Genomic DNA, 11,793 nt, shown 5'->3' on the forward strand with positions numbered 1-11,793 from the left:
ATGCAATGTGGTATCATGGATTGGGTCTCAAAACAAAAACAAAAACAAAAAGATATTCTTGGAAAAAACAGTGAAATACAAATAAAGCCTGTAAGTTAGTCAATACTATTGTACCAATGTTAACTTTGGGGTGTTGACCAATGTACCATGGTAATATAAGATATTAATATCAGGGAAACTTGGCAAAGATATATGAGAACTCTCTGTACCATCTTTGCACCTTTTCCCTAAATCTAAAACTACTCTAACATAAAATGTTGAAGAAAATGACCAGGTTCTTGACAAGGAAACCGGAGGTATGTTAACACCCTTGAGGACTCCAATTTTGTCATTTCAATCCCATGCAAGAGCCAAAATCTCTCCTAATTCCTCTCTTCCCCAGTGATGGCCTTCTGACAAAAGCTCACAATACGTCCATGTGAAAAAGAGCTGGAGCTCCTAAATACCAATTCACCATTCCCCCTAGAACCTTCTTCTTAGGTCAATTTTCATCTTCAAGCTTGCTTCACCTTCACCTGGAAGGGTGGGAGGGAGGCCATCTTTGTTTCCTAAGAGCATGAGACAAGTGGAGATTTTATTGTGCCCTTCAGAAGTTCTGGTATGGTATAGTTTTTAGCCTTTCATACAGAAATCAGCCAAGTTCTTCTGGGGAGAATTGGCTATATGTTTTAGGCCCCTTGGAGTCTCCAATTTTGTGAGTTGAGCTCCAGAGAGCTGTAGAAATCCTAGTTTCTCTTCTACCCAGCAGCAGCCCTTTGCTTAGCCAAACCTGGCCACAGGAAAAAAATTACAGATCATTAGTTCAAAGGGGAACAGCTTCCCCTTTTCTGCAATTTTAGTTCATCCAATCCTGTCACTTCCTCATCTCTCTTCTGTAAAATAAAACATGTAATTTTTTATCATTCATTCTACTTCTTCTAGTTGGTAGTGGAAGCATTGGCTCTTCATTACTATGACATCCCACCCAAAAGCAAAAGGTCTTATTGTTGTGGAATTTAAGAGAAGTTCAATTATTTGAGTATAGAGAGGCCAGGACTCAGGAATGATTTTGAGAAGGAAAATGGTTTATTGACGGCCGGCCGGACTCGGGAGCTTTCTGTTTGAATCCCGAGCCCGGAACAAGATTTTCAAACGTCTTTTATACAGAGAGGAAAGGCCAAATGGTCCCTTTGTTTCAGTTCTCAATAGGCTTCAATTAGCATATATCTCTTTCACATCTTAGGTAAGCTTTTAGCAAGGACTCCAGACATTTTAGATAAGCCTTGGTTTTTGCATTTCCCCTAAATACTTAAAGTTTATAGCCCTTGCTTTGTTAAACATTTCCTGGGACTGGAGCCTGCTGGTCCCTAAGAGCAGGACTGCAGCCTCTTACCGTTTCACACCCACAAGTCAAACAACTTAGTTATTTCTGAAGAGACACAAGTCAAACAGCTTAGTTATTTCTGAAGAGACAAAGAGCCTTCCACCCATAGCCCACATCATTCCCCCCTTTCTGCCAAAGATTAACTTGCTAAGCTTTGGCATAATTATTGTTGGAGCTATGAGGTGGATGGCTGTTTGTTGTTTTGATTGATTATTTATCAGTCTTTAGTACAGCATCAGGACTGTTTTTAGAAGTTTAGAGCTTTTCATTCTGGACAGCAGAATCTTGGGCAGGGGCCTCCTGCAGTTATTCTGTTGCCACTGGCACTCACGTGGATTTCCAGTCAGGTTCCAGATCCATCTATTACTTTTATTTTACTCTTAAAGAGTTTACACCTTTAACTTAAAAGGGGTGCTGAAGGGAGAGGATCTCTTTTCTGTAACTGCTTCCTGCTGGCCATGGGCTGTAGTCATTGTCTAATAAGGTGTAAAACTCTTACTAATTTATTTTAACTGGAGGAAGATGGATCTGGCATTCTGTACGAAGTTGGATGAAGTTTTCATATGGTTAATAAGATGTTCACTCTGAAAGAAACAAACTTAATTAAAAATTTGGAATACCCGTTTTTAAAAGAGGACACATTGGATTACAGAGATAGACAAGATTAGATGCCTATAAAGATGGCATTCCCCAAAAGCTGGTGGGAACAGCATATACGCTCTTTTTTAAGTTATCCATCTTTAGAGAGAAATTGCAACAGACACTTAGCTTTGTCTGAAGACACATTCCAAGCTGTTCAATGATCGACACTCATTTGCTTTGTCAGATGCTCCTGGTGAACTGGCACTCCCTGGGCAACTGGCTTCACTCAGGATTAGAACACTAATTTGGAAATATTCTTAGTTTTCACCTGTGGGAGTGATCAGAACTACAGAATAAAGATTTTTACACCTTGGTTTTCATTGTACAATTTCTAGCAATTTTGACTTGTTCAATAGGTGACTCACCATCAGCAAGCAAGCCTCACTTTTGCTAACTGAGACTGGCTGAGACTGCCACCTTATTCTATAGACATGTTATTAACTGTTTAGAAAATGATTTTACCAGGAATTTAACATGTCTAATATACTTCTGCACTTGATCCAAAATAGAAAAGATAACATTACAATTATTAGGCATATATTTAGTACAGGATAAAAGTACAGCACTTAATATTAACTAATGTATTACTTAATGCATAAGGATTCAGAGTTGCCATTATTAGTTTTGAGTTTCAGGTTTGTAATACTTTACATGTTATCTCTCCATGAGAGCAGGCCATAATGCCAATTGTGCTCAAGTTTTACTTACAGTCTCCTGGTATCATGGCTCCACTTAGCATGTTCTTCAATGCAGTGAGCAAGTTGCAGCATCCTTCATCTTAGAGAGATTTTCCAGTATTCTACTAGCCCGGTGCATAGCGCTCTCTGGCACCATGGAACAGTGCCAGTCTGGAGGCGATATCCATTGTACACTTGGCTGTACCGAGTCATTATTGGCTGCAGGAGCTTGAAACTGCAATATAGTTTCCATCGACTTCAGGAGCAGAACCAGAGACTGATATAGCACATATTTTTAATTGAGGGGTCAGTGACCAGCCTAGCCAATAACTCACATGGAGAGGCCACCTGTAATGTATACAAGGCCTGGTTCGAATGCACAAGAGTTTGACAATGTTAAAGTTTATTCCTTGTTTTATATATATTTTAAACAACTTAACGCAATACATATATCAAATGACTATTTACTTACACAATTTTACTATGAAGATAACAGTAGGTGCTTTACTTTAGTAATAGAGGAAAAATATTATTTTTCATTGTTAGAATGAAAACAATTTTTCCAATAGAATCAAGACAACTTTTTATTACCATTTACTTAAATGTGTATTTTGCAGTGGCCTTCAGACAGGTTTATTATCATGAAGTTATTTCTGCTACCAATACCAATCTAAGTTTCTTTAGTTAACAATGACTTCTACAACTAGAATTATTTAAACATTTTCAGTTTGGAAGATGTTTTACAAACTCTTTATAATTGACTATAACCGCATTGACTAGACACCTCATGTTTAAATAAACTTACTAAATTACAATTACCAATGAAAGAAATTTACTCTCTATTTAAGAGAGCATATCTACAATCTTTTCCCTTTAGCCTAATTTCACCAATGTGAACTTACAATTTTCACTTACAATTTCCATTACTGTAAAGATTTTGTACATATGTTAATTTAGTTTATAAATTAACTATGGGAGATTACACTCAAGTTAAATAAAATTGAAACCATAATAGTTTATGCAAGGAATGTTCTCTTTTTCCCTTACAGGAAGCTAAAAACTTCTTCTCTTTAAGTTATGAAAATTATTAATTTAAAAGCATAACTGACTACCAGGTTTTAAAACACATGCATACTGACTTCCAGGTTTCAAAACACATTACACAATTACTTAATTTTTTTAAAAATCATAACCCAGGAAAGATCTCTCCATAGTTTTTATGGACTTTCCTTTACTTACTGAAATTTGTTAATAGAGCCACTAATTACCTTTATTTCATTGGAAAGAAATCTTCTGGAAGAATTAAGGCTCACCAGATTGTGGAGAAGAAAATAATTTATTCTCAATCTTGCAAGAAGGGGTGCAGAGCCAGATATGGCTGGTGCCACGAACAAAGAGAAATGACACAATTTATACCCCTAAGCCTAGCATGCAAGCTCTTCCTGTTTTTCCATAGATTGGATACTTCAGAAGTTACAGCTTATCTGAGATTTAACTTTCCCACGCAAAAGTTTGATTTAACTGCTTCTTCTATCACATTCCAACCATTTTAGTTTTTACCTGCTCCCCCCTTTTTCAAATAAGGAATAGAATTTAGTGCTGAAATGGCACCGACTTAGTTAGCTCCTTCTTGGGCATCCTTCCACTGCCCATAGGACTGGCCTAAACTGGTCTCCTCCACTGCTGTCCAACCCGGGAGTGGGAGACTGAGGCAGCAGGCCGCCGGGTTACATCAACATTTTTCTTCTGTGAAAATTAACCTAATCTTTGTTTTGTTTTTTTTTTTTCCAATTTATGGCTGACAAAGGTTTAAACTGGGAAATTACCAGGCAAACTGATTCTTAATGCCCTAGCCTAGTAGATAGGTTTAATCTGCCACACCTAGTCTTGCCTTAAAAGCTCTTGCAAAGAGGAGGCCCTTTCCCAATTGTTTCCATAATCAGATTTCTATGACTTTTTCATCCTGCTTAGTTCAATTTGGGCTTTAAGAATATTTATAAATATAACTGCATATTTAATTTTTAACAATTTGAGCAAATAGGCAGACATGAATAGTTTGACACAACAACATGACTTTAGTTACTTTAAACTTTTCAAAGACTTTTGAAACTCTTCTTAATTTGCACTATGACCATGCAGTTTACCACAAGAATTTTCTTTCTTACTTAATGGATTGTAATAACCAAAATGTTCTCAATGCCTTAGCACCATTTTGTTTTAGAACTTTATATTTTACCTTGAAATTAGCAGAATTTTGGATAAGCAACAAGATTAGTTTTATATATATTTACTGAGGCTATTTGAAGCCTCAGGGAGACAGACTGCTTTCTCTCATGAATTGCCACTCTTAGGAACACTGACCGTCAAGGCAGGAGACTTTTCCCCCTCCACCCCCCTTTTGGTTTTGGAGATAATAAAACTCCAGTGGTCATTTAACCTTATTCTATCAGGCAGCAATTTATTTAGTTTACACTTGAATTCATGAGAGAAAGGGTTACTAATACCAGGAGAGGAGACAGTGCTGTCCCAGCTCTTCTCAATTATGAAATAACCGTAGGCAAAGGCAAAGGGTGAGGTTAGGCTTGAAGTAACCATAAACAAAGGAAAGGTTAGTGTAGAATTTACACTTAAATAATAGTTTCAGGCTAAATTCACCCAGCTATAATCTCAGTTATTGTCTTTCCACTGTTTTACAATATAAATGCATTTATAAATGATTTTAACTCTTAGTTACAGTTTTTATTAATTTTTTAAAACCTATTAATTTTATAACACCTTTAAATACCTTTCATTCAACTTATAACATATTAAATGAACTTAACCATTACTTTAATTTTTCCTTTAAAGTGAAAGAATAAATCTCTTGCAGTTAGTTTGAAATAAAAGGCTACTTTTCAGGATTTGATTTCTAGAACATAAAATGTTCTTTTAAAAGAGGTAAGACTCTTCTTCAAACATTGAGGATATGATGAGGTTAAAGCACAAGAAGCTATTGATAAAAGATTTTCTTTATATATTGATCTTACTCAATTTAATCATAAAAATTTCCCTTCCACAAACCTTCTACACTTTCAGTATTCATTCAGGTTCTGTCCCACACTCTACTCTTTCCAATAATCAATCATTTTATCTTAGGACAAAATCATCTTCTGTTTCCTTAACAATAAAAACACACTCCATATATCCCACATACTGAGTTACCAGGCAAACTTCTTACAACATATAATTGCCATTAATACTAAACAAGTTTGTTAAAATAATGAACTTTTCTTCTCTTTAAATACTTAGTAGCATGTAATACCAGAAACAGTTTTTTTGGAAGCAAGTTAGCAGGGGAGATTGGCTGCCGAATAAGTTTGTTATAAAATTGCCTTTTATTATTATTATTATCAATTCAGTTTTGTTAAATAATGACTTTCTGCAATTAGCCACTTAAATACCTTAAACAATGCTTTGTAAAACCTTTATATTTATACCCTTAAGACAGATTTTACCTTCACAGAACACATTCTCTCACTTAAGGTTACTACAATACCTTCTAAGAACCTGAGCAGAATGCAAACGTATTTTGGCTTTGACACCCTAAGGAGGGAAATTTACTGCATTTATTCTGATTCTGCTTTTCACCTCCTTCACTTCCCCCCCTTCCAGGCAGTCGGGTGCACAAGAAACAGGAATGCGGCTTATGAATAGAAGGGTGGACTCACTGGAAATGGGCAAGCCGCTCCCCCCTTTCCAGCTTTCAGCCAAAATGGGCAGACAGAACCTACTCAAATTTGGCAACTCTCCCAGGAACCCAGCCGCCCTGACTGGGACATCCCCAACAAACTTGGGTGCTTGGCGCGGACACAGATGGCCTCCAAGCCCCGGCAAAGGGCCAGACCAGAGACAAGACACCAGAACATGCACAAACATCTAGACTCCTCAGCTTTTGCCCCAGAATCATTTCACCCCCTTGCCAATGGCAAGGGAGGGCTCCAGCTCAGCTGTAATTCTACTTCATGTAAGGACACAACTCCAACACTAACATTGAGCTGACACAGACAGAAGCACAAAGGTCACTAATCTGACTCACAAGTTTATATATTTATTTTCACCATGGCTGCCCCCACAGCCATCACAAACCTCAGAACACTTAACATTTGGTATAAAGCAAATTCATTCACAAATTAGCACCATAACAAAAGATTTCAGCTAGACTTTTCCACTGTTTAAACTTTACACCCAGACCAAGCTCCACAAGCCGATCCATTTTCCTGTAACCAAGTTTTGTTTTCCTTAATCTAGACCAATTTCCAGGATATTAGGACTCGAACCTATAAATACCCTTCCTATTAAAATCGAGACTCCACTCCTTTAGTGGATATAAGACCAGTACCAGATTCTAACATGCAGTTAGACAAACCCAAAACACCAGGGCTTTTCCCTGGTTTTCCTCCTTTTCCCAAGCCTAGAGAGAACGGCTTCCCCCCAGCCTTCTGGGGCTACTAGGGTTCTCTCGGGAGGTGATCAGCCTCCCCTTCCTAGCAATTAAAGCTAGGGCCTTCCAGACTCTGCTCACCCGGGGGGGCGTCTTACCTTCTTCCCTGTTCGGAGCTCTTTTTCGTTCCCAGAATCTTTCTCTTCAGACCTTCCATTGCCCCTTGATTTTGTCGGGAAGATTCTGGTGGAGCCCACATCTTTTCTGGATTAAATTTAATCCAGGGGCGCCCAGATTTGGGGTTCACCCGAGTCCTCCCGGCTTCCTCGGGGATTTGGAAGGGGCAGCAAAATGCTACCGTCTCTGGCCTTCATTTTTGTCCCTTCGTGGTTGCCATTAATGTTGTGGAATTTAAGAGAAGTTCAATTATTTGAGTATAGAGAGGCCAGGACTCAGGAATGATTTTGAGAAGGAAAATGGTTTATTGACGGCCGGCCGGACTCGGGAGCTTTCTGTTTGAATCCCGAGCCCGGAACAAGATTTTCAAACGTCTTTTATACAGAGAGGAAAGGCCAAATGGTCCCTTTGTTTCAGTTCTCAATAGGCTTCAATTAGCATATATCTCTTTCACATCTTAGGTAAGCTTTTAGCAAGGACTCCAGACATTTTAGATAAGCCTTGGTTTTTGCATTTCCCCTAAATACTTAAAGTTTATAGCCCTTGCTTTGTTAAACATTTCCTGGGACTGGAGCCTGCTGGTCCCTAAGAGCAGGACTGCAGCCTCTTACCGTTTCACACCCACAAGTCAAACAACTTAGTTATTTCTGAAGAGACACAAGTCAAACAGCTTAGTTATTTCTGAAGAGACAAAGAGCCTTCCACCCATAGCCCACATCATTATCTATATTCAAAAAAGGGCTCCTTTTTCAGTCCAAACATGGAATCTGTCTATTCCCACCTCATTTCTTTAAAAAATTTGCTTACAGTAAAATTCAGTCTTTGCGGTGGTCAGTTCTTTGATCACGATACTGTGTTCCGTATGTTTCCAGTGTGTTGTAGCTACTAATTCTTCAATATCCAGATTAAAGAAATCGCTCTCATTCTTCTCAAATACTTCTGAAGTTATTCTTATTTTTTACTGTTCTTCATTTAGGTGTGGAGCCTCTACATGGGATAGTTTCTCTTTTGTTTCATTTTCTTGATATCTCATATTTCTCACCTCCTGGGCAAAAAGAAGAGACAAAGTATGACAGCCTCATCACTGACTCCTCTTATTCACGGTTTCAAAAGCTGCACCTACACTGTCCTCCTCACAGCTTTTCAGCCCGAGAGTCTACTGATGTTGTCAATAAATTAATGTTTCTTATGACTTGTGAACAAAGGAAGCATGATTTTTACATTTGCTCAGAATTAGAAATTTCAAAATGTGACAATGACTCCAAAATTTATTGTGTTTCTTATGTTTTGTTTTTTTTTTTTTTGTACTTTGTGTCCTACTGGCATGAGTAGATTTGATACATGAAGGATAATATTTTGAAAAATTAAATATTTAATTACAAAAATTTTCATACAAACAGCTATTAACAAAAGAGAGATAATAAGAAACACGTACTGAAACAAAAAGAAATAATTTTTAAAAAGTTGAGTATTCAGAAAGCACTATAGTGCCTCATAATCATTAACCAACTTAATCATTTGTACAGCAAATATTTATTGGATTTTCTACTCAGGACTTCAGTGAACACTGGACTGTACCTATTCAGAAGTACCAATTAATGGAGAATATTGGTGGCTGGAAAGAGTGGCTATCAGTCATTCATAACTGTTTTTTTGAAAATGTTGGGATAGTCTCTAAATTAAGAATTAGAAATCAGTTACCTGAGTGAGAGAAGACAGGATTTTAATAAGAAACATGAACTGCTCACAATTCTGGCTAGTTCTACTTGCAAACATTTGTTATAGAAAATTATATGGGCCCAAAATACTTTATGTATCATATACATTGAATAGCAAACTACTGCTGGTATAAAAGCAACCATCACAAATAACAGAATGGGATCAATAATTCTTTCTACTTCATACTGGCATTGCCTATGCAATGTTTAAACAATTATTGGTTTTCATATTTACTGCCAGAAAGGCCATACTATCTTCAGCAAATAGGCAGGAAAAACCATATGCATTTTCATTACTGAGCACTGTAGCAGGAGGGAGCTCTGCCTGGTTAGAATAACCTAGCAAGCAGGCACTCACTAATGAGCTGGAGTCTGTTCCAGCCCGAGGGAACAGGAATGAAATTTGAAACACCGAGGCAGGCTGTGTCTCACCAAGGAAATCAGCACAGAGCGATTTCCTTCCAGCTTCACATTCTTCTTTAACACCAGCATCAGCTGACTTTCAGCTATTGCAGACTCAACAATGCCTCTGTCACAGATGTCTGCCTGTTGCTATGTGATAACAGAATCCATCACCAGGAGCAATTTTACTCTGTTTAATTCCATGGGTGAATAAAACACATTTGAATTGGGTTACACGTACCTGCTCAGGAAATCCTATCGAATGGGATCTGGAATTAGAAAATGGCAGTCAAGCTCCAGTTCCACAGCACACGAATAGGGGTATCTTGGGTAACATATAGTCTGGAGCCATCAACAGTGAAATGGCTACAAATGTCAGCACAATCATCTAATTCAGCCTGCAGGGGAACTTTGCCACATGGGTCTAATCTGTCAGTTTCTCTTTTTGCTGGAAGGTCAGGAGATTAGCCAGCCTAATCCAATGGGCTGCTGACTCAGAGGAAGCTGCCAGAGAGGAGGAGAAGCATGAAGGCTTGGCAACCAAGAAATTCATAAAACCACTTCTAATATTGTTACAAATTAATAACTGAATTTTGCGTGATCTATGTATCTTTAAATATATATATAATAAATAAATTAATAACCGAAAGGGGGAGAGAGAAAGGCCATCTAAACTAGGGGCCCAGGCTGTGGTCCTGCAGGTGATTGCCTGTCAGCTGCCCCCTTTACAGATGGAGTGTGGACCCAGACTATTCTGAGATGGTTTTGTCTCATTATACACAAATATCAGTCATCAAGGTGGTGACGGGGTAGGGGCGACATTCCACACACAGCACCTCCAAAGGAACTCAGGTGCTTTCTAAACTCTCTACCCATTGTTTATATTACATGGGACTTCTAGTCTCCTTCCTGAGCACACAAACCAAAACAATCATAAGAATGTGGGACGTTTGCTTCTCGCAGTTTTAAAGAGATCTGAGTAACATTTGTAGAACACTTTACAAATTGGACTTCTATATAATGGCTTTTTCAAAGTAGAGGAAAACATACAACACAATTTTTCCACTGTCTATTCTACATCAATAATTCCTCTCATCAGTCTTCAGTATTAAGAAGTATAAAGTCATATTTTAAGTTTGTCAGAAAATTTCAAGCACTTTATAGAAGTTAAATATGGAGGATTTGACTTTGCTCGACAAATGTTAAGCCAATAAGAATAAACTTCAAATTCCTTCTTCATAAATTTAAGTAGAGTATAAATACTGTTTATTTAAGCATTTATACATAATCTTTTGTTTGTTTTATTTTCAAAAAGAGTTTTTTCTCTTAGAAGAAAACATTAGAGGAAATCTTCCTGACTTTGGGTTACTAAACGGTTTCTTCGATATGATATCAAAAGGATCAGCAACAACAACAACAACAAAAACAGAACAGATATGTTGGAATTCAATATATCTGCAAGCAATACTATCAAGGAAGTAAAAAGACAGACCACAGAGTGGGAGAAAATATTTGCATAGCATACATCTGGTAATAGAGTTACATTCAGAATATACAAAGATGTTTAAAATCAATAACAAAAAGCCAAAAAGCCAAAAAAAAAAAAAAAAAAAAAAACCAAATTCTAAGAGGGCAAAGAATTTGAATAGACATTTCTCCAAAGACTATATCCAAATATATTAAAAAATATATTCAACTTGCACATGAAAAGCTACTCAAAATCATTAGTCATTAGGAAAATGCACTCCAAAACCACAATGAAAAGCTCTTCACACCTATTAGGATGCTTAAAATAAAAATGACACAGCCAGGAGTGTGTGTGGCTCAGTGGTTGAGTACATGTTTTGCATGAACGAGGCCCCAGGTTCAATACCCATTACCTCCTAAAAAAAAGAAAAAGAAAAAAGGAGAGAGAAAATATCAAGCTGGTGAAGGTCTGGAGAATTGGAAGGCTTCTACATTGCTGATGGAAATATAAGACAGAGCAGCTGCTTTGGAAAGCAGTTTGGCAGATTGTCACAATGCTAAACACAGTTAATAAAAGAGCCAGCAATTCTACTCATAGATATCTACCCAAGAGGATTTAAAACATATATTCACACAAAAAACTTGCATGCAAATGTTCCTAACATTCTTTATAAAAAGTAAAAATTAGAGACAACCCTAATGTCTATCAATTGATGAATGGATAGACCAAAAGTGGTATATCCATGCACTGGAATATTATTTAACTATAAAAAGGAATGAAGTATTGATATATTCTACAATATGGATGAACCTTGAAAACATTATGCTAATGAGAGAAGTCAGTCTCAAAACACTGCATAGTATATTATTTCATTTATATTAAATTTCCAGAAGAGGCAAATCTACAGAGGTCTCAGTAGATTAGTT

This window comes from Dasypus novemcinctus, chromosome 8, assembly GCF_030445035.2.
Source record: "Dasypus novemcinctus isolate mDasNov1 chromosome 8, mDasNov1.1.hap2, whole genome shotgun sequence".
NCBI classification, from domain to species: Eukaryota; Metazoa; Chordata; class Mammalia; order Cingulata; family Dasypodidae; genus Dasypus; species Dasypus novemcinctus.